General features: G+C 47.8%; 1 protein-coding gene across 11 annotated transcripts in view; it reads left to right on the top strand.

Annotated features, from left to right (window-relative positions):
- BCL9 (BCL9 transcription coactivator) overlaps positions 1 to 24,043 on the top strand; it is a 74,761-nt gene that overhangs the window by 18,100 nt on the left and 32,618 nt on the right. For 3 of the 11 annotated variants that reach the window (XM_036234987.1, XM_036234980.1, XM_036234986.1), the window contains exons 1-2: positions 9,281 to 11,429; positions 11,624 to 11,736. The exons of 4 other annotated variants lie outside the window; for them this stretch is intronic. The gene's annotated coding sequence lies outside the window, so the exon portion shown is untranslated. Of the gene's footprint in view, positions 1 to 9,279; positions 11,430 to 11,623; positions 11,737 to 24,043 lie in introns of those variants that run through there. 4 more of the 11 variants (XM_036234981.1, XM_036234983.1, XM_036234990.1 and 1 more) reach the window with 3 other exon arrangements.

Genomic DNA, 24,043 nt, shown 5'->3' with positions numbered 1-24,043 from the left:
GGGTCATGCTAGGAGGACTTTATCTTTCAGAATAAATTACAATCGCAAGGCAACAAAGAAAGGAAAAGAAAAACAAGAGAACTGATAGGGGGAACCACCCCGGCTTACTCGAACCACAACTGGTACCCAGGCGAGCAGGTGTGTCGGCAGGGGTGGGATTCGCGAGGGGTGACAGCCGAGGGCGAGGCAGGCCTCGCACCCAGGCAGCGTCCACGGCAGTGTGACTCTCCCTGGGGGACCGATCTCTGGTGCATCTCTTTCTTAATCTTCCCGGAGGAGTCTTTTTAACGATTAAGACGTCATACAAACGAGACGCCATTACTGCACGGGCACCTCATGACTCTCAGACATAATTAATAACAGATGGTTTGCAACTAAACAATGTACTGACACTATGGATATCCAGGGACACCCAGTTACCCTCTTTCATAAAGAGAGCCCAGGTCAGTGCATGCAGCGGAAGACAGTGAGTGAAGAGAGACTGCCTTGCTTCTCGAGCGAATGTTGTGTCCAGGATTTTTTCTGCATAAATAGAAGCTTTTGCTCCAGGAGGAAGTTCTTTCTGTACTTTTCTTCCAAAGAAGTCGCCTCAGATAAATGAACTCACCAACGCAATTGATTGAGGTAAACCCCAACGCATTAATACCGTCTTTCTGGACTGCTAATATGATACAGAGAAGAATTAGGGAATTAGCTGAAACTTTTATCTTTTTCTTCTTTCCCCTGAAAAGGAACTGCTCAACTCAAAATTAATTGCTAAGGGAAATGGTTCTGCATTATTCCCCATAAACCCACCTCGGGGACGGAAGGGCTGTGCGGAGCAGGAGCCACAGACGTGGGGTCTGTCCAGGGTGCCGATAGCACAGTGCGTGCTTTTCAGCAACTCCCGAGTGACTTTTTCTGACATCCTTTCCATGTAAAACAATGACCACCTATTTCCATGCTTATTTGTGTTTCCTGGGAGCCCTTAAATGCCATGGTGAAGATTAAAGGGCTAGACCCTTCTCGGTCCGTCTTACGATGATTCATAATTTTCTAAAATCGTCTTATCGAGCAACGCCGCCTAACAATGAATTTTAGATCTAATTATCTGTTCATTCCTTTATACGTTCAACGACTATTTATCAAGCACCTTCCGTTCTCTGCTGGGGACTAACAAGCATGGAAAATAAGATTCGTCATCATCCTCAAGGAACTGATAATTTAGTAGAGTGTAAGACAGCACACAGACGACTGGAATACAAAGGACGATGTAATAAATGCTTTAAAGAGGTTCAGACGCAATCCCGTGGGAGGGTCACGTCTAGGCAGAAAGGGCAGAAAAAGCATCGCGGAGATGGCACCCTTCAACCCCGAGGACTGAGCATCAATTCAGACCCAGGCAAGGGCGTAAACGGAAGCCCGGCAAGTTCCAGGAAGGGCGAGGAGACCGCGTGGCCCAAGCGCAGGGCGAGCGGAGGCGAGTGTGAGGAGAACCGCAGCTGGGGACAGGTGGCGGAGCATCCTGACGCTGGCTGAGAGAACTGTCATTTGGCCTCTCGGGCAGTGGGGAGCCACTGGAGGTTCTTGAGCAGCAAAGCCACTTGGAGCATTTACCTCCAGGGGCACGTGGGGCAGAAGGGTCAGACGGGAGCCGGGAAGACCCGTTGGAGCGCTACGGGACTCCCGTGAGGAGGGCCGAGGACCCAAATCACCGCGATGGCCGTGGAAGCGCAGAGGGAGGGCTGAGCTTCGCAAGCACTAGAGGCAGACGTGATGGGGTTTGGCGGCAGATTACGGGGGGGTTGAGGGGGGACAGGGAGACACACATGACAGATAACGGCAAAAGGATGAGGCTCTTACGGGGAAAAATAGGCGCGTGCACCTGTGTGCTCGGGCGAGGGGCTGGCGGGATCAGGAATAATCTGTTTAAAAGGCAAACCCGATTTCATTGCTTCCCCTGCTTAATAATCTCTAAATGCCATTCCACTGCATTTAGAATAAAACCCAAACTCCTGACCGTGGCTCAGCATCAGCGCTACAGGATCTGGGCCTGGGTCCGCCGGAACCTCACCCCTGCGGGCTGTCCAGTGTGTCGGCCGCAGGACCCACACGGGCCTCTCGGTCCCTGCAATGCGCCAGCCTCACTTCTGCCTCAGGGCCTTTGCATCGGCTGTGCTCTGCCCGGAGCTCTCTGCCCTCACGCGACTGGCCTTTTCTTGTCGGTCAGGTCTCGGTCAGGTCTCCGCGTAAGTGTCACCTCCTCAGACATGATAACCAGTTACGCTACGCTTCGCCCAAAGACGCTCTTAACCACATCGTCCTGCTTTTAATTCTTTACAGCACTCGCTGTAATCTGAAACCACCTTAATTTGCTTATTTTGTGTCCGTTTCCCTCTATCAAAAGTAGGATTTAAGAATGTGTCTTGTGCATAACGGATTATTAGAAGCAGGCCTAGCGTTGTCAAATGAATGAATGAATGAATGAATGGTTTCTCTTTGGGAAAGGCTGGCTTTTCGTGCAGGTGTCGCGGTCAGGTAGAGATGGCCAACAAGGACTGGGGGATGTGGGCTCGGAGGTCAGGAGAGGGCCTGGTTGGGCCCCTTTCTTGCGGGAGCTGGAAAGCAGCAGTATTCCAGCTTCTGGGCATGTCTGAGCAATGGCCTCAGCCACAGCCCCCGACTTCACCTGCAGTGCCCAGGCGAGTGTCCTTCGGCCTCCGGAGGGTGTCTTCTTCGGCAGGTGTTAGCGAATCCTTCCTCTATAAAGGAGCTTCGGAATTCCTGTCCTAGAGCTGCCCACAGGGCCTGCAGTGCCTTAAAACTAATGTAAAATATTCGGAACTACGTTTCCCTAAGCACTGGTACCAGGCACCGTCCTCGGCGTTTTCACACATTTTCTCGCTGAATCCACCTCAAAGCCTTGTAAAGCAGGTAAAAAAAAAAAAAAAAAATCCCCCAGTTTTGCATTCGAGGAAACACGAGACCCCATTGCACAACGTCAGATCTGAAGTTCAAATTCGGGCCAAGTGACTCTGAAGCCTGCACACTTAACCGCTTTGCAGCGTCCTCTGTGACAGGTCTGTGTGGGGAGGAGTTCGGGGGGCAGGCGGGTGGAAAGCAGGTGGGAATCTTTATCTTCCTTTGAACCCGAATGTGACTTTGGGCAACAGCCAGGGTCTGTAGAACGGAAGCCCAGTTATGCCTCCTGCTAGGTGTGTGATCTCAGATTAGTATCTCTCGCGACAATAAAACGCTGCCGAGGATACTGGCTCACAGAATTGTGTCTGGCGCACAGTGGGCCTTCCTTTTTCGTTCCGTTCTTTTTCTCATGAGAAATACAACTAACTCTCGATCCTTCGGGCGTTTGTTGATCGCGTTGGTGGAGTGCCGAGCCCCTTGCTTTTCCTCCTCTTTCCTATTCTCGTTACGTATTTAGGAGTATCGTGGAATTTGTTACCACTTGTATGATGAAGGATCAGAGGTGGCACCGTTGGTGAAAGGAACTGGAGAAATGAAGTGTGGAGCGGTTGCTTTAAATGACCACTTCAGTGCTGTTTGGAGTCTGGGCCAATGGGCGCGCACCGGGGTCTCAGCTTCCTCATCTGTAAAAGGAGGTACCTTTATGCGTCTTCCCCATCACAGGCTTGTGGTGAGGCTCAAGTGATGGCCACGGAAGAACTTTGGAGAGCATGAGATTTTGTGTCGTTGTAAGGCGTTCGTATCAGTGCCATCCTTGCGGAATGAGGGTCTATCCTTCTTTTTAGAAGGTCTGAAACAATGACAGTGCGCTGTTCGTACTCACCAGGGGTAAACCCGTGCCTCCCTTTGTCCTTCTGCTGAGACGATTCTCAGACGACCCACTCATTCTTTTTTTATACTTAAAGTTCTGGCTTAAACGAAGTTGCTCTCTGCCCTATTCGATAGGGGCGGCCAATATCCATCCGCATGTGGCCATTTAAACGAATGAAAATTAAATATGGTTAAAAATGCGGTCCTTCCGTCGTGCTAGCCTCATCTCAAGCTCCGTGCTCCGTAGCGGACAGCACAGGTAGAGTCCACTGGACAGCTCTGCCGTGGCTTTTCTCGAGCTCCCCGCCTCCATGCTTCCTTACGACGCCGTCGCCGCAGTAACGCCAAGCGAGGTGTTCTTCAGTTGAGAAAATTGAGACCCGACGTCCTCGCCGAAAACGACGTGGTAGACTATCAAGACTCGACAGAATGGCAGCCTTCGTCCACGCCGACTTCCTAATTCCATACACGAGAAGATCTGAGCCCACGGGGGGGGGATCGCTTGCTCGAGGCCATTCGACTCTTCGCGGGACTGCCGCTGTCCTTTTCGCGGTGCGACCGCGAACACGGGAGTGAGAGAGAGCAGGTTTAGGTTCCGCCCGCAGGGCCGCTAACACTGACCATCACGGAAGAAAACATGCCCGAGACAGAGTTTCCAAGTCGCTCGCTCCTGTCATCCTGCACCCTTCTCCTGCCGGGCCAGGGCTGCCGGCCAGCCCGCACAGCGAAGATATTTGCGGAGGGCTGGAGAGCGCACGCTCCCACGGCTGTCTCTGTTAGGTGACAGATGCCCTGCGAGGCTGGCTGCCGTGAGAACCAGAGTATTCGGAGATTCGGACTTTCGAATAACTTCCCTGGACCAGCTCAGATTCTGTGCGATTGGCTTCACTTTCTCTTTACACTCATTTAACTCATGAAATATTGGATCTTTAAGCCCACTGCCGGGGGCGGGGGGGTGTTGTTCCCAGAGTTATATGCAATATGAATGCAAAAATGCTCACAGCTCTTGAACACAGCAGGTGCCAGTGTTGACCTTGACCTTGTCCCTTCCTTCCAGCTCCGCCCACCCCGTCCCATCCTCTCGCCAGCCCTTTCTTAGGTAGCCAAGTCAACACTTGCAACTCCCACATTGTGAGGACTCTAGATTACTGGTTCTGAAAATTTTTATCCCTTTGATTAATCTTCATTGAGCGCCTACCATCAAGGGCCCAATCTATTTACCATTGTAAAGGTATAGGTGGGGGGTGGAGGCATATTTTTAAAACCTGTCATCAAGACAAAGGATCTGATTGATATAAAAGCATTTCTAGGACAACAGGGCACGTTCAAAGTAGGAAGTGAGCCAGAAACTCTGAGCTGCCTGGTCGCCCTTGTTCTCCGTGTGTGTGTGTGTGGGGGGGTGGTGGCTAACAAAGCAAGGGGTCTGCTCTTCAGGTCAAGTGGCCATTGGGGTGTCACCGGGAAGGAGTCTAGCTGGGTCCCTGAGAAAAAATACATGTACAGGCAGAGGTGGGTCCAGGTTTTGTAGCGCCTGAAGCTGATTCAATTCAGGGAAATTTCCTGAAAGAGAATATTCAAAAATACGGAGGTACAGGACCTTGGAGGAGTGCTGTGAAAGAGAGAGGCCCCGGAGCTGAAGCTTCGTTGGCGTTCGTCTTCTGCGGAGAGGTTTAGGCCCAGCTGTGCACGTTTCTGTATGTCTACGATGTCCCATGTGGCCGGAGCAGGGGGGTCGCTAGGTGGAAACTAATCACAGAAGGATTCTGGGTGCGTGAGGTTATTGCATCAGGCATCTTGTATCGACTTATCTGGTATGGAAGCTACACACAGATGTTGAATTGGACCCTGTGGGAGAGAGTCTGGGTGGTGAGGAGGGGGAAGGAGCCTCTTTCAATGTAGGGAACGGAGTTCACCCCAATACTAACGCTATCTGTTAGTGGTTTTATCTGACTTAATGAAGTGATGTTGTGTTCTTTTTTCTCTCGTTTTCTAAAAAAAGCGACTTCTTCTCAACCTTCCCTCTTCTCTCACACACATACACACACCCCTCCAACAAGTGGATTTTACAAATCCATTGGTTTTGGTAATGGTTTCTTTTTTTATTAAAGAAAATTAAAAAATTTTTTTTTTCAGTTACAGTCGACATTCAACATATTAGTTTCAGGTGTACAGCTTAGTGGTTAGACACTCGTATACCTTACCAAGTGTCCCCCCGATAAGTCTGACACTCACTGACACCACACATAGTTATTATGACATTATTGGCTATGTTCCCCAATGTTCTTTCTATCCATGCGTTTGTTTCTGTTTTGTTTGTTCATTTATTCTGTTTTTTAGATTTCACATATAATTGAAATCATATGGTACTTGTCTTTCTCTGACTTATTTTACTTAGCATAAAACCTAGGTCCACCTGCGTCGTAGCAAATGGTAAAACTGCATTCTTTTTTGCAACTGAGTAATGTTCCATTGTTTCTATGTAGCACATCTTTATCTGATAATGATTTCTTCTGAGAGTGAATTCATGTACAGAAGCTAGGAAATCAAGCTAAGTGTTTCAGAAGAGACTTAAAAAATTTCCTTGACATATTCCTATCATCACGTTTAAGAAGGGAATTCTATTCTGGCCTGCTTTTCATAATCATAAATAACTTATTTCCAATATATTTTAACTGAGTTGACATTTCACACATACTTGGTATCTGCCTAAGGGAAATTTAAGAAGGAAAACCAAGATGGAACCCATTCCTTTTTTTTTTTTTTTTTTTGAGTCGAGTAAAAGCCAGGAGAAAATACTTCACTTAAAAACATCAGATATGCTCAACTATTAATGGTACAAAAATCAATATATTTTTTAAGCACCAAGCTTGGCACGTGGCTGATCCTCAGGGGGGGATAATGTCGAACTCCGTTGAAGGAAGTTCTGTGAGGAAATAATGGGACCGTGAGAAGCGAAAGCAAGCAGCGTTCCTGCATCATGGAGCCCAGATCTGTCCTTGTCCTCGGACCTCCACCCCCCACTCCAATCTCGGAAGCCGATCTCTCCCTCCTCCCAATGTACAGATCCCTTTATCTCCTTTGAGGGCAGCATTCCGAGTGACCCAGCAGGTCCGACTGCCCTTCCCTATCTCTTCCAAATTTTATGTTCCTTTTCAGCTCTAATAATTATGCTGTCAAATGCAGCTCACTGCCCTGCCACGCACTTGCACAGACACTAGCAAACCCCATGCCCTCTCCTTGACGAAGCGTGGTGTCTCCTCGTGGAGGCCCTTGAATGCCGATCTTTAAATAGTTCACGATCCCACCTACCTCTGTAGCCGGGACCTTATCTTTTTAGATGTCCAAGCTACCCGCTCATCCCAAGAAAGTTCTAGCCATGTTTCTTCTCCCAATAAGGTTCTGTCCTAGGATGAAAGTGCTTTAAGGCAAAACCGCAGTCAAATTAGCTCATAAGAGACGTGTTCCACAGCCTCGAGGGGCTTTAAAACCTAACAGAGCAAATTCTTCCTTAACAAATATTCCCCTGACCGACACAATCGACGTGAGGCAGGATGCTGGGGGCTTCGTAGAGTCGCAACATTTCAGAATCGTAAGGAATCACAGTGTATCGTTTGTCTCAGCTTCTAAATGCTTAAATCCCTCTTTTCATTACATTTCACCTGGGCAATGCTTAACCAGAAAGGTTGTTGGAGAAAAGAAAAAAAAAAAATAGGCAAAACAAACCAATTTCTCAGTCACTTCCCTTGGATCCAATCAGAACAAAAAATGAATAGTTTGTGCTTTCTATACGCCCATCTGAGGGGGAACCGTTTACTTATTTTTTTTTTAATATAGAAAGTGATCAGATGCAAGAGGAAGGCAAATTCAAGGGGACTATTAGCGATCTTCTATTACCTGTTTCTCTCATTCCCACAGACCCTTCTAAAAGACACAGGAAGTGACGTAATTAGACTTGAGGACGTCTTCGAAGAAAGGCCGCCTTCTCTCCGGGCCCTAGCGGGGGGCCATTCTGAGAGACGGTGCCATTTCTTTATAGCCATCATTGTGCACGTGCTTACATTTTTTTTCCGTGGCTTTTTTATATGTCTGTCCCATTTCTCCCACCATTCTCGTTCATCTGTTTATTTATTCAGTCCTTCCCTGAGTCCCCACCCCTGTGCCAGATGCCAGGGATCCCTAGAAACCATAAGATAAATGTCTTCCCTTCAGGAGGCATACTCTGTTAAGTAGTGATTAATAAACAGGCCAACATAAAGGGGCAAGAATTCTTACTAGAGGCCTGGAGGAGGGAAGGTGGACACCAGTCAGCAGGGGTGGGGGCGGGGGAGACGCAGGGGAAGGGCTTTACGTGTCTCAGGGGTCTTCTGGGTGAACAACGGGGTGCGGGGCGGGGGAGAGGCAAGTGGAGGAAGGGCGCCAGGAACAGGGAACAGAATGTGTAAAGCCACGCAGCTATTCGAGAATAAGTCTTCCTAGGGAATAGTTGTTTTCTTGAAAAGAAACATTTTCGGAGAGAGTAGAAGGAAGTGAGCAAGGGGCCGGAAGAGGAAGGGACCGTCCCATGACAAGGAATCTGAACTTTATCCTGTACGATTGCGACAGTACTTTGGAACAGGGCTAGGCTGGACGAGATACCGAGAGAGGCGGTGAGGGCCATTGGCAGTGGGAATGAGGACGAAGGGGCCTATTTAAATGTTAGGAGGTCGAATCTGCAAGACAAGGCTGGAGTGAGGGAGTGGGAAGGGTTTAGGAGGACTCTGCCTTCTAGCTTCAGCACCTGGGGTTTTAAAGGAGGGCTTATAAAAGAAGGATCAGCCACAGGAGAAGATTCGTTCTGTTTGTGTTGAATCTGAAGACTGTGGGACATGCCGATGCCGATGCCCTAATGGAGCCCATGGTTGAAAACACCCCGTAAGAGCGTTGGTTTCCGCAGACAAACGTTTTACTGTGTGCTTGCCGCCTGCCAGCCTCGGGGTCAACAGGTTGTCTAGAGACACTGGTTTGAGAGCCATCTGTTTCTAAGCGGCAGTTGAAACTCTGAGAACTCACGCAGGAAGCGCGTGCTGAATGACGAGGTAGAAGGAAGCCGCGAGAACGTGAGAAGGGAGAGGAGGAGGAGAAAGCTGGCATTCCGGAAGACACGCTCGGGACAGAACTGCAAGAGGCACCGAGGGGTCCACGGCGCGCGTCCCGCCAAAAGTCGGCGAGCGAGGCGTCGGCTGGCGAGTGCCAGCTCGTTGGGCAGTTGGGAGTCATTTGCGACCTGGGTGAGAGCAGTTCCACCGAGTGGGGTGGGGGGGGGAGCTTTGCATCGCCGTCGTCTTGCGGGGCTCAGGTTTTCACAGTCTCCTACGCACCTTTAGGATGCGAGCAGTAGAAATGCGGCCGAGAGCGGGACAGAGAGGGGACAGAGTGAGCGACAGTGTCGTTCATCATGCTTTTTTCTACGGTGAGTAAGTCCAAGCACTCTCCACTCGAAATTGGTCGAACCTTTCAAAACCTCATCTTATCCCTTTGCCCCGCCCCCCACCCCCCGACTGATTTCTCTCCTGGATTCTAGACACATTGTCAGCTAGTCATGGACGCCTCAACTTTGATCTCCCATGGGTCCCTGGAGCACAACAAAACACATTCACTGTCATCCGAACCGTCCCCCCTCTCCTAGTTAAATAATACCACCTCCCATCCGGTCTCCTTTCATCCAGCTAGAAACTCGCTGCAGGCTTTCTCCCCCTTACCGTCGACATCCAAATAGTCATGAGGCCTGTCGCCTCCACCTTAGAAATGTCTCCAGACTCAGCATTTTCTTTCTCCACTTAGCACTGCGTCTGTACTTCTTTTAGGACTTACTTTGTCCCATTATAATGTTGAGTGTGTTCATCTTTTCTCTTCTAAATCCTGAGATCCTTGAGAGTACTCTTGTTCTCTTATTTAATGTTATATACCCCAGCCCCTAGTTTAATTAGGCCTTTGCCCCCCCCCAATATGTCTGATCGTATTCTTTTTTAACAGATACTTGAGATAACAGGGGATAATATTTTCAGGGCTAGGCATATTTCTTGAAGGGGACTGGATAGAGCGTGTGCTAGATGCACAGTAAGGATTTCTTAATTGATGAGTATTGCTGGCTAAGAGTCAGGTCGAGAGGCTCACCCCATGGAACAGAAACACAGATTCTCAGAACCGGAAGGGACCTTGGAGATGTCTTCCCTGGTTCCTTCAGTTAACAAATGGCAAGGGCCAAAAAAAAAAAAAACAAGCAATTCAGTGTAACAGCCTTTACACTAATTACAGCAAAGGGAGGGCTCTGGCGTGAGACCTGGGTTCAGTCCTTGACCTTGTCATTTCATAGCCGTGAGGGGTCTTCGTTTACCTGGTTTTGGAAATTATTCGGGTCTCAGTTTCCTCGCTTTGCAAACGGGTAGTATTTCTGGAAAGGTTAAGTAAGACAATTCACGTGAACCAGTCAACATGAAAGGAGAAGGAACTCGCCCGTCGTGAAGCTAGTTAGAATTAAACCCGAAAACGACCAGGTTTCCTAGCCCCCGGCCACGTGCTCCTTTCCACGACCACTGCGTTGGGCAGGAAGGGAGTAGCAAGACAGGGAAGGCGTAGGCGAAGTTCGGAAGCGGGCATTAAGGCGCCGCGAAGAAAGAGAAATTCCTCTCACTCATTGAGGGCCGCGCGCCAAGCGCACCCTTCCCCCGACACGTGTTACCGCATCGAGCCTCGCCCGCACACTGCACGGCGCCCTCGTTATTCCTGGGCTAGAGACGGAACCCCGGGGCGCAGGCAGGATAACTAATTCGCCCAGGCCCAGCGCTGTCTCGCTGACCCCCAGACCCAGACTTCCTCTACGTGGCGAAATAAAGAAACTCTGGACAGGACTCCGGGGGGTCACCCTTTGCCGCCGTTGCCGCTCTTCGTGGCCGCCCCTTCGTGAGGCCATGGTTGCCACTCGTGGGAGGTCACCGTGTGATCTGAGTGGACGGCGTTCTGGCGCCGTGCGGGAGAATCCGTGTAGACGAATGAAGATCCCACTGCCATCTGGGACCGCAGTTCCAGGGGAACAGACTGTGCACCTCGATGGCAGGGGATGGTGTGGTGGTTGTTTTTTTTTTTTTTCCAGTGTGAAATGCCACAGAGTCCAGGAATGATAAAATCACCCTGGTTTTTCTTATGAACTCCTAGAAGTCATCTTTGTTGGTATAAATGAGATCATTTAGCCTAATTAGTTCCAAGCTTAATTAGCAGTAATTATCCCAACATGGGAGTAATATCCAAGCAGGAAGTGCCGAGTCCTCGATTAGATAGATCTCTAATTGGTGTTACAATATTGTAATTAAAGCGTGTTTGTACGCCTCTGCCGCAGCACGCGATTTGTCTCGTGTCTGATTAAACGGGGAGACCCAACAGCCTTGGAGGGGGCCAGGACTTTCGATCTGACTCATACAACGTATTAACCCCGTGACAGAAGACATCTGGGGACCTGCCTCCATGGCCACGGTGAATAAGCAGCCTTGAGCCGAGGGCATTCCTACCGAGAGAATGTGGACCAGGTCTGCTCATCTCTCCATTCCCGTGTAGCGTGTGCAAGAGATTTAAAACTCAAAGACTTTAAAAAAAAAAACATAAGTATTCGCCTGCAAGGCCGTTTGGTAAGTTTTATACTTTCGAGGGCTGCCTCACATATAACCCGAAGGAGACCGGACAAAAAGAACAAAAAACAGAAGCTATCGTTTATTGAGCATTTACTATGTGCCAGGTGTTGTGCTCAATGCTTTAAGCATCGAAACTCATCGAATCTGTAGAGAAAAGCACTGAGGTGGCTATCACAATCCCTGTTTTACAGACAAGAACCTGAAGATGAGGGAGTGGCTTCACCAGGTCAACTCCAAGGTCATCCCTTCAGGTCTCACCCTGAACGTCACTCCTCCAGAAGGCCACCTCCGACCACTAGACCAGGTTAGCTCCCCCGCATGGCTCCTTGTCATCTTCCCTCACACGCTTCCTTGTAATCTTACTGTCCATCTCCCCCCACCAAATGGTAACCTCATCGATCGCCTCCTCCACGGCTCTGTACCCAGTGCCCAGCACCTTGCGTAGCGGGTGTTTAACCCGCGAGATCTCGACAAACTGTCGGAAGTCACTCAACTAACACGCTGCGTGATTCAAACTCAGCTCCGTGCGGTTCTGTAGTCTGTGTGTTTTTCATTGTACCACGCTTCCTGTTTTTGGTGTTTAAAATTCCCAAGCTAAGGTTCTAGGTAGTACAAGTACAATGAATGTCTATTTTGGGCAGGGATAGGAGAATAAATGTTCTTCCCTCTCGTTTCAAAAGGCTGTGTTGCAGTTTTGCAAAAGATCCCTTAGCCATTCGCCATGTGGACCTATTGAATGCTTCGACCTTGGGTTATAATTTAGATATCTTTGCCCATGTGCAAATAATTGGTCATTGGATCTGATAAACCCAAGGAAATGAAAGTAAACCAGATAGTATTTATGTGCATTTATATATCACTGGATTCTGCAGATTTAGAAAAAGTAACTAACACTCTCAGAATCTGGATTTCTGTGATTCCCAGGTACGGTTTTGACACACCCCAAGAATGTCCAGTTATTTTGGACAGTGACATAAAATTCTCAGGAGTTTTTTTTTTTTTTCAAATTGACTTTGCTTGACGTTTTAAAAAAAATATGGCGCACGATGCACTGTGGAGGACTAAGAGACAAGGCAAGATCAGAGTGGATTCGATGCCTTTAAAGTGTTGGGAATCCACTGCCATTTAATCTTGGTCACTGATGAAACATATTTAGGGATTACGAAGCTCAGCGAGGATATTTGTCGACTCATTAAAAAGTTTCTTAAACATTCTTTTAATGAGTAGATGATGCTTCCACAAACTATAAAATTCACAAAAGGGTATACATGAAAAAAGGCCCCCTTCCACTTCGCCCCTCCCTTTAGCCACTCCAGAGATAACCAGTTTTTCATATATCTTTCTGGAGATATTCCGTGCACATGCAAATATGTACATTCTAAAAGGTAATATTTCTTGATGAAACACCATGGCACACACTGAATCATAAAGGTGAATTAGCTCACTTCCTAGTGTAGGCAAAGACAGGAAGTGAGAATGAGAAATTCAACACATAGAAACCGAAAGCACAGAGCTCTGGAAGTCTATTTTCTTGCAAAACTAAACATCGTGGTAATGGATTGAAATTTGAAATATAGCACTAATGAACGAGACGTGCTGCTCGGCTTATGACAATGGTGACGTCATCAAGTGTGAGTCTTGAGTCTTCCTGGGTTTTTCTGCTCTGACTAACTCTTAGGGAGATAGTGCTGTATGACTCTCTAATACCAGCATAATGAGGCAGAGGAGATGGGTTCCAGCCACTGTGAGCAATGTAACTGACTGTTGGTCTCTGTCATTAGAGAAGTTAGATGAGAAAGTGAGGATGAATTCATGCAGATCTAGGACCACCAAGAGAGAAACGTCTATATAAAGGATATCATTACATTATTCTGTGTGGACAGGGCTTGACGCATATCTTGGATGACTATTTTAACGCCAGAATAATCCATAATCTTCCTGCAGTTATTATACTAATATTTGGGAATTTTTTGGCTTCCGAACAAATAGAAATGCTCTAACCATGGTATTAAAATAATTGGATTTGCATTTATCCAAGTAAAAAATAAACCCGGGTTAAAATTGTCGCAGTACGAGTACCTTGTGATATCCAAGGCACGCACTAGCCAAGGTCACCATCAGCTTACTATAGTTTATATTTAGAATTTATTGAGCCCTGCACATGGTAGGCTCTGTAGAAAACTTGGTGCCCTGGGAACCGATAGATAGTCTTAAGCTCTTCATCACGTCATTTTGTTTTTCAAAGACTTGCCTGTAGTCCCTGTAGCTTTTCTTTTCACCAAGGGCTCACCTTGAATGGAAATAGATGCCGATGCTCCTTTGATGACTGTTGGAGGCGCCCATGACTGAGTAGAGGGTGATTCTCTTCTGAAATGTGCCTCTGGCAAACAAAAGGACCAATGCGATGGAACATTCTGGAAGCATCGTCTAGGACCACAGCAACCTTTTGTCTTCATTTTAAATATTGTGTTCCACGCACTTGTATTTTGCATCCCAAGTTTTGGCTTAGAAAATATCGCTGCTAGGGAACAAAGGGGCTCTAGTTTGGGGCTCAACCCTTTTTCTTCCCTGAGTGGAATGATAAGCTTTTGCTTTGTTTCTCTGGACCTCAGTCTCTCCATTTGTCATGATAGCTGTTAGACCAATTGATCTCAAAGGCCCCTTTCGTCTTTGGCGTTTTACCAATATGAGCTTTGGAGCAGTGCTTCCAAAGTTTTTCTACCAATTCTCTCTCTCTCTCTTTCTCTCTCTGTCTCTGTTAATGTCTTCATGATATCAAGCTCTGAATGAATCAGGCTATAATCCATAAGACGGACAAATCAACCCATTAGGTCTACAGGGACAAACTCCAAATATTTCTGAAATCTAGGTTAATTGATCGCTTTCCTTTTACTCAGCTTACATTTAGAAAACCTCCCCCCTCCGTGAAACCCTAATACAATTTGAGCCCTCCCGCTCACGGCGTATCTCCTCCCAGCTCCTGGCCAGCTTTTCGTTGCCATTTTAATATTTCCAAGAATCTGCCTTTCTCCTCCTGCCAAGTGACAACTGTGTACCTTACTTCAGTTACTCTCCTTTCAACCATTAATAAATTTCGTTAGTACTGCTGTCTTTCAGGGCGGGGACCATGTGACATTTGTCTTCCTGCGCTTCCCGCTCTCTATGCCAACGCTTTGCACACACCAGGCGTTCGGAGAACGGTGGTCGCATTTCCGGCAGCTCCTCTCCATCACATCCTTCGGACCTTCCTCCGAAGGAACCTTTCTGGACTAATTCAGTTCAGACTTGGCATTCCTTTCGTTTGCATTCCATAATACTTCTGTACACATGGTTCGCATCACATTAACTTGTGTCGTTATTTGTTCTAGCTCTTCCCTTTGAAGTATGAGCAAAGCATAAGGGCAAGGTACCCAGGCTTGGAATTAGGAAACTGGCGTTCTGTCTCTGTTCATTTACTAGTTGAATGACAAAAGACGGTCCTTCAGCCTCCCTGGGTTTCAACCTTTGTTGTTGTTTAATTTAAAAGATGAAAGGGTGAGGAAGGGTCAAATGATTCCAGCCTTAGAATTCTGATTTTGAGCATATGGGTTCCCTAACAAGATTAGAAACTTCTCAAAGGCAGAGAATATCCTTTTTGTTGTTGTTGTTGTTATGACATTGAATAGATAATATTGCTTGACGTGGGTGGCACTTAATAAATTCTTCCTTAGAAAATGACTGCTCTTCTGCTCAGGTGTGGAAGTTACACCTGAGCGTGACCCTCGCAGGTCAGAGCCCATGACCCGAAGGGGCTCTGGGATCCACTCTGGGACATGCCCTTCCAGACTGGTCATCAGCAACCAAGACTGGCACGCCGTGCTGGTCCTCAGGTGGAGGGGTACACCCAGCGGCTTTGCCTGTCTAAGTAAATGTGTTTGTGGTTTGTGCCGCTTTCCTCGGGCAGATCGTTTCCTCACAAGTAATGAGAGCTGTGAGCGATATGGTTGAAATCCTTCCCTGGGCCGGAGCAAGTCCACGTGACGCGGAGCAAGCCCATTATCCCAGAGGCGCTCGCTGGCAAAGTCTGGCAAATATTAACTCGGGAACCACAGCGGCAGTGAGGAGACAGGAGTCTGCCCACCTTCCTGAACCCACCACCTTGGGGGGCGGTGGGACGGGGCGGGCGGGGGCAGCAGTTTCTGATTTTCCTTTCCTCGACTCGAGCATCGTGCTCATTTTCCACTTTCATTCATTCTTCTTTCTCCTCTCTTTAAAAAAAAAAAAAAAAAAATTGAACCTGAAACAAGACATTATATTTTCTCTATTTCTCTCCAACTGGAAACGTTGATATTCTGAGTCCAGGGCAGAACGTGTTTCCTCTTTTGCCTAAGTGGTGTACGGTGCGTTTCTTCATCGTCTCTGCCTTTGAGCCGCAGGCCTGGGCATCGGAAGGGGTCTGGTCTTCCAGACGTGCGTGGGAACAGACCCTCACGCAGGCAGCTGCGGGCAGGATGGATGGGCTGTGGGAGCCGCTCAGACCCGCTCCTGCGTCCCGGAGAAGCTCTCCTTGGAGGGAGAGAAGCACACGACATGTTTCCATATGGCAGAGGAGGGAGAGACGTATTAGGTGGAAGAAAGCTAACACACGTCTGAGTGTATGTAAAGAAAAGACTTATAACTAACAGGGAGGAGTTGTGGTTTAGGTTAAAACCACAGAGGAAGTGAAGGACGTTACCACCTTCCTCTTTGTGGGTGGAAGATTCTCCCTGGCTGGTCTCTTGGGCTCTGTGAGGCTGTGTCTCCCTGTAGGAATATGTTTATTGCTCCCACCCTGCTAGAAGAGTCCAATGCATTGTGGTTTGTGGTCTCTGAGAGTATAGACTTGATTTTTTAAAGCATGAGTGTGCCATAAAATACCCCCATCTCCAAACCTGCTGTCCCAGAATGCTCCCCTTATCTTAAATTGAAAAGCAAAGAATTAAAGTTCTCTGAGGAATGAAGGGAAGGAAAAAGCCTTTCCCAAATTATCTACGCAAGTCCCGATTTAATGCTGATTGTCCTTTGTTCTCCCGAAAGAGACCTTCCAAGTTTGACTTAACAACAACAAAAAATTATTAGTAGCCGTGTTCTCCTAATAGCAACCATTTATTGAGGACTCACTATGTCCTGGGTCCTTTTCTTTATACTATGTCTAAACTTCCAGCAGTTCTGAGAGGTAGGTTCCATAATTTTTCTTTCTATAGATGAGAAAGCCGAGGCCGAGAAAAACCAACTCATACTATTATCCGGAACCTTGACCGCGGGTGTTTGCTAGTACCACTGTGCCCTCCTTAAAAATCTGGCTTAAGAAGTGTTTCGGTCACTGACGTCACTTACTGCTTCATGACCCTGGGCGAATTATTGGATCACTTTATCTGGTATGTCTTGACTTGCATGACGGTTGCTTTGATAATTCTGGTAAAAGTCCTTCGTACTGGCTTATTGGAATTAAATGAAGCAGTTGGTATAAAGGTGTACCATGTCTCCTGGCATACAGTAAACTCCCCAAAAGACAGCCACACACTAATTGTGTATATATAGGTCAGGTTCTAGACCGAACTGTGAAAGAGGTGAAGTTTGCTCGAAGGAACCTTCCACTTCTTTAAACTGCCCTGTCTTACTTAACTCTCACCCAAAAGATAACATGCGGAGAGGTAAATGGCGATGCCGCCCCCTGCACTAGAGCAGCCCTACCTCTTCCACGACAAAAACAAACACAAAAGCAGCAAGCTTTCCTAGTAGAGTTCTGTTCCTTTAAACCTTGAGACAAGGGTTGTTTTTTGGTTTATTGCTTTGGGAATGGGGGTGGGGATGGGGGCGGGGGTGGCATCTAAGTGCCCCTCGGCCATACTGCTCTAGGACCTAAGGCAACCCTTTAATCTCACGCTTGTTTTTCTGGATGTGCTCAGCGCAAGCTCAGTCACAGATTCCAAGTCTCAGCTGCTTTTGATCAGAACTTTTTTTTTTTTTTTCCTTCCTCTGGTGATTTTGCATGAATTTTAGACCCCGGTGACTTTCAGTTGCCCAAGTCTGTTTTTCATTGCAGATTTTGTCAAGATTTTACATCGAGGTTGCATTTGAAAGGCTTTTCTGTTTTCCTTCTGACTGTTGTGCGTGAACTTCAGATTCTGGAGATTTTTCGAGTTTATTTTAAATATAATATTGGTGTCTTTTCCTCATGACGAAAGTAATAACTACCCATTGTAGAGAATCAGAGGAAAATAATAAAGACAAAAAGGAATCACGCACAAACCCAGCGTTCAGTTTAATGCAATTACACCAGTCTTTTTCCTCTATGCAAATATGTTTCTACCTGTATAAATATATATAGAGTGCAAAATAAGGATATACACGTTTTGTATCCTGCTTTTTTTTTCCACATAACTTTATATCATGAGGACTTTTTTCATGTCAAAATATTTTTTGCGAAAGATTTATGGCCGCATAGTATTTCACCGCAGAATTGTACCAAGGTGTATTTAACCATTCCCATTCTGCTGGATGTCTAGATGCTTCTTTGTGTAAAGTTCTGTCTGAGTTGCCACATTTGGCTTTTTCCTTATAAATAATTTCTAGAGAGGGAATTATGAGGACAATTAAGGAAAAGAGTATATACTTTAAATTTTTTATTTACAAAGCACTCGTACCTGATTATTTTAATACTGACAAGCCTGTATATGGTCTTTTGAAAGCCTCTTGATATATTGTGCCAAACCGATTTCCACAAATGTAACTCCAGGACAGGGCAAACTATGAACCATGGGCCAAATCCGTTCCATGGCCTGTTTTTGTACAGCTCACGAGCTGAGAATGGTCTTACATGTTTAAACGATTGGGGAAACATCAAGGGAATAGTAATATTTTATGACATATTAACATTCTATGGAATTCGCATTTCAGTTGCCATAAATAACGTGTTTGGGGCACAGTTCTGGTCATTCATTTACATATTGTGTGTGGCCGATCTCGCCTTCCAGAGCTGAGTAGTAGTGACAGAGACCGTCCGGCTTGCAACCCCCCAAATACATGCTGTTGGCTCTCCCCAGACACGGTTTGCTGACCCCTGCTTGATCCTGTGAGCTGCATGTGAGCGCTCGTTTGAACACTAGGATCTTCTTATCATTACTGCCAAAAAGTCAACAAATATTTACCAAGTATTTACCATGAGTCAGGCCTTCATAGAAAATGCAATTTACCTAGTATTTCTTTGATGACCAGTTAGAATGAATGTTTTCATAACATTCAAGTGATTTTATTTTTCCTATTAATTTCCTGTGTGTGTGAAATGTTAAAGTTCAACTCGGGAATTTATTTTTTTCAGACTGCTTTGTATGGACTCTTTATACACTAAGAATATAAACTTCAGTCGTATCTGTTGAGATCCTGTTTGTTGGAAATATTTTATTTCCGTTAGATTTGTTGGCCTTTTAAGCTTTGATTTTTTTTTTTTTTACATACAGAATTTTACATTTTTATGTAGGCGAATCTCTTGAATTATTTATTTATTTTTCCCCTTTGATTTTATTCTAAGAATATCTTTTTCTCTCCCCAAGGTCAGATAAATATTCATCTATGTTTTTCTTCTAGTTTTTTTTTTTTTTTTAAACTGATTCTTTTTTATATGTATCTCTTTAACCCCTCTGGAATTGTTTTTTATTATATGATGTGAGACAAGGATCTTAAAATTTTTTTCAAACAATAGATTTATTCCAACATTTATTTCTTGAGTCATCCTTCCTTTCCTACTTATCTATGATGTTACCTTTACCAAATTCTTACGTATCCTGGGATGTGCTCCTAGCCCACATTCCAGTTCTCCTTAATGGTGTGTGTGTGTCTGTGTGTGTGTCTGTGTGTGTGTGTGTGTGTGAGAGAGAGAGAGGGAGAGAGACTGCTGACTCCTTGTGGATACTCATTTTGTTTTTCTTGATTAGGCCTGTACAGTTCCCAGATTCCGGCTGGGTTTGGGGATTTGTATGTTTTTGTTCCTCTGGTGAATTACGCCTTTACAATTGTAAATTTCAGTAGCATCACCCCTTCTCCTGTGTCAGGAATGCAGCATAAGCTTATCTCCTAAAAGTACACAAACGGTAAGGAGCCCTCCTACCAGACAGGAGATAAAGGCCAGGGCCAGGCCTCGCACTATGTGCCCGGCAGCCAGTGGTGTTCGTTCATAACTGCTCCAGCTGACAGCGGCTTGGAGCGTCTGTAACCTAGGAGGCTGAAGGTTTTCTGGCCACGTAGTATCAACTGGCAGAAAAAGAGCACATCTCAGGAAGAGGTTCCCAGAAGCACCGTTACATGATGCGCAGCCCCTCACCTTCTGTTAACAGCTCACCCCAACCCGACCTCGCTTCACAGTGGACTCATTTCATTTACCAGGTGTGAAAATTGGATTTTACCACAGAGAAGGGGGGAGGGGGTGACTACCTATCTATCGGGTCTGCTATTTAGGGAAGTGGAGACTGTGGTGGGATTTGTTCAGAGATTTGCTATGCATGCAACATTTAATTAGAGATCTGGTCCTTGAAAACGGATTTGCATTTGCAATCTTTGTCATTTTAAGAGCGCTGGTTTGTTTTTGTTTTTGTTTTTTTTCCTCTTAGTTTTTCTGTCTGACAGCCTTCTTTCCTGTGTAGGTTGCACACATCCTACCTAGGATCTGAATATTTTATACGGCACCATTCTGCCAAGAGAGGAACCTCAGGGGTGTGACAGAGCGCACAGCTGAGGGGGGTGGTGGGGATGGCCTGAGGTTTGGTTGCTGATATGAGTCACACATTGATGCTAAGAATGGAGGGGGACGATTAAATAATTTTCATGTTGATTAATCGCTGTCTGGTCCAGGCCTCCATTTGATGGAGGTATTGGGGGCACTCTGAGACTCTCTAATGAGGGGATTCTTGAAAATCAAGAGTTTAGATTTAATTACCTGTTGTTAGAGACTATATAGACAACTTCAAAGTTAGTACCTGCTTAACCAAACATCTGCTTTTTTAAAAAGACACCTTGTTTACTATCGTGGCGAAGGAGGTGGCTGAATTTATTAGTTTAGCATTTCTAGCACACTTTGTTCTCCCCCGAGTGCCTGAAACTTATTTATGTATGTATGTTGGTTGCAGCATTCCCTTGAGATGAGTGGGTGGTAAGTTTTACTATCAACTGCTTTTCCAACAGAAAAGGGGAACTCCTGGAAAGAGAAGGGTCTGGCCTGCGTTTTCAACTCAGAGCCCCGCCCCCCGCCCCAGGTCACCTTGCTCGACAAAATGGCCCTGAACGGCGCCCTCGTCGCCTTCCTCGGCCGCCTCCGGGCCCTGGTGTGCCACCCACACCTCATCCTGTGTCCCACTAACCACGGCGGGCGCGTCCTCAAAATAAAAACCATGGCCGTTCTAGGCCTCTGAAACCGGATGGGCGCTCGGCAGCTCGTCACATCACCTTCCTCTCAAAGGCACCTCACTCCCCTGCTCTTCCTCGCTGAGCAGCTCAGATGCCTGGAGTCACCTGTGACTCAGCCCCTCCACCCACTTCAGTTGCCCAGTGAGCTGTGTGGATCCTGCCCCCCCCCCCAAATATCCAGCTTTCTCCCTTCCTTTCTCGTCCCCCGCCCTTCCCTCCCCCCGCGCCCACCAGCCGCCACTGCTGTCATTCAGGTCCGCAGGACTCACTACGTGGAGTACTCTAACAGCACTTACCTGTGTCCCCACCTCAGCTTTCCATCCTAAAGTCGCCTGTCTCTAAAGCCCACCTTCCTGTTTGGCCTTCTCTCCTATTGCCCGTCAAGATCACCTGGGGAGCCAGGTAAACAGGTGCCTCGGCCAGGCGGGTGTGCTGTGGGGCGGGACCCTGCGCGGCCGCCACGCGTTCCCGCGCCCCCAGGTGCGCTGCGGGCGGGCTCACTGGACCACGCGCTGTTCCCGCGTTCCTGGCCGGCCCTATGCTTTCGGCCCCTGTGCCTGGCCATGCTGTTCCTTGAGCCTCAAACACTCTCCTCCCCACCCCATCTCCACCTGTTGAAATTTTTCTCATGCTTCAAGGCCCAGCTCCAACAGCTCCTCCTCCACGAAGCTTTTTCTGATTGTTCCGAAGGGGTTAGGACGCTGGGTCCTCAGCAGTACGTGCGAGGTCCTTTCACACGGCTCGGCGCCGCGGTGCCCTCCGGCCCCATCTCCAGCCTGGCCGCCCCACTGTCCCCGAGCCCCCCGGCTGCATCCCAGGCTCAGAACCCGCCCGCTCCGCGCCCCTCCGCCAGGAATGCGGCGCCCCTCCCCCCGCCCCGCCCCCACCCCGCTCCCTGTTTTAAACTTACTCTACTAGGCTCAGCTCATATGTCACTTCCTCCGTGCCACATTCATCACGACCAACGGGCTTTCTAGACTCTCCCCTGCCCCCACCCGCGCCCTGTCCCCGCGGCCCTGTATCCCTAAGGGAGAACTCAAGGGCAAGTAGCTTCACTTGGCTGTTTACCTGTTTAACTTAACCCTAGGCAGTGACCTTGGCTAAGGAGGTGTTCCGACCTGAGGACCTGGCACGGAGTGATCCCCAGCCGTCCCCGCGGCCCCCCACCCTCCACCCCAACGATCTTTGCTCATCGCGCTGCCTGCGCGTCTCTTCTGCACGCGTTTCATTCCCCGGACGGGACTGTCTGGCACCCTTCGGGTGGGGGGCGGCGGGGGAAACCTCTGTCCCTCAGCCTGGTTCCTCAGACTTGGCCGGAGCTCAATAAACGTTTGTTTAATTCAATCGTAGGGTGTCGTGCTCAGCTAGATGCTAAACAACCCCATTTAAGGGGTGAACTAATAACACGCGGAGAAGTTCGGCTCCTCTGGGGGCATTTGCATTTTAATGGAATCTTAAAAACCCGCAGGAAATGTGCCCTAATGGTGGGATCGCGGGGGTGCGGGAGGCTCACTTCGGGAGGTGCTGGCCTAGGGCTGGAAGACTCACTTTTCCAGCCCAGGAGTCAGTCCTGCAGCGAGCGCTTTGGGGACATGCAGCCCCTCGGGGCCGTCTGATGAAGCCGATGGAGAGAATGATTTTAAACGCATAAAATAAACAGCGTCACACACACACACACACACACACAAATAGTTACGAGAAATGATCCAACTATTAAAAAATACCAAATTAGTGGTAGAGTAATAATATGAGTAACAGTAGAGTAATAATGCTTCTTTATTAGGGCATGAATTAAAAGGTCCGTTGGCAGATCTGATGAATAAGTCCTGTGATCTTGTCACAGTGATGAGCGTAAGCCATATTTAGGACATCTGCCACAGCTGTAAGGTGACGTGAAAATATCCGTGATTCCATTGGTGAGGAAGGCATGGACTGCGCATACCTCACCCGTTGCCTGCGTTCTTAATTGAAGAAAATGATAAATTTAAGAAGTTAGTGAAAGGAAAGGTATATCCCTCCTCCTCCCTCCCCCCTCCCCCCCCCCCCCCGCGCCCCACCCCCATCCGACTCCACCATAGAGCCCGGGAATTAGAGACCTTGCTCCGTCGACCCCACCCCCATCATGTGGGTGGTGGGTGGTCCCGAGGCCAGCGGCTTCCACCCTGGACTCCCTTTTCTATACTCCACTGCCTCTATCTTGAACTCCCAGATTCTTATTAGTTTAACCCTTTATGTTCACAAACAAGGACAGTAGTCTAAATTCACTTGCACCAGAAATGGGAAAGGAGGAGAAACAAAAAGGATTGTCAGGCCCTGGGGAAGGGTAGGGATGGTTGAGTCCTTAGCCTGGGTGGGCTTCCCCTCCCCCAAGGTTCTCCTCTAGGGTGGGGGTGGGGCGAGTGGCCGCGAGGCCTCCGCCTTCTGAGATGGGAGAGCAGCTGCTGCGGTTACCTGAGAGTCTCCGCCGGCTCCTTCCGAATTCGGAAGTCAGTCTTGGGGCGACAGAGCCTGACTCCGGGGACGGGGACGGGCCGTCGCACAGTACCCGCCCTTCCTGGCCATCAGAGATTATGTGAAACGTTGTTGCTCTTGAAACACCGCGCTCCCTGATGCTGATCTCATCCCTGACTTGGATAAAAGTGTTGGCGGTTCTCCTTTTAGCATCAACGTGCAGGGAACAGATTCAGCCCATCCTTGTGTATTTTAGTCACTTAGAGTCAGTGTTGCCCCGGATGGATTTGCCCTGCCGTTGACTGCGCTTCAGGGCATATATTTCTGCCTTCAGCCTTTGCATGCTTAGAGGATACTGGTAAACCTGGACATGAGCCCGACTTGTTGCTACGGTATTCATCGGCCCAGACAAACCATCCTCTCTGTCCCTAAATGGGTAATGACACCAGAGGCTTTGCCCTTGACACTGTTCTTTCCTCTCGTGGGCCTCTTCCTCTGGTGAGCTCGTTGGTTTTCACTGCTTCAGCTCTCACTCTGCACCTGCAGCCTGCCCCTCACCTGGTGGGACGTCTCCACCTCTGTGACCAGTTGTCATTCTAAAACTTAACTGCATATATGCCTTTGCAAACCAGCTCCACCTTTCTAAAAAACTGCTTTATTTAGGTATACTTTACAAACCAAACATTCTCCCACTTTAAGTGTCCGATTCGATGACTTTTTCCGGTAAACTTAGTCTGGCGTAA

The sequence above is a fragment of the Rousettus aegyptiacus genome, unplaced genomic scaffold (assembly GCF_014176215.1).
Source record: "Rousettus aegyptiacus isolate mRouAeg1 unplaced genomic scaffold, mRouAeg1.p scaffold_m13_p_17, whole genome shotgun sequence".
In the NCBI taxonomy this organism is placed as follows: domain Eukaryota; kingdom Metazoa; phylum Chordata; class Mammalia; order Chiroptera; family Pteropodidae; genus Rousettus; species Rousettus aegyptiacus.
The sequence above is the reverse complement of the archived record's forward strand: the minus strand, read 5'-3'. Positions and strand labels throughout refer to the sequence as shown.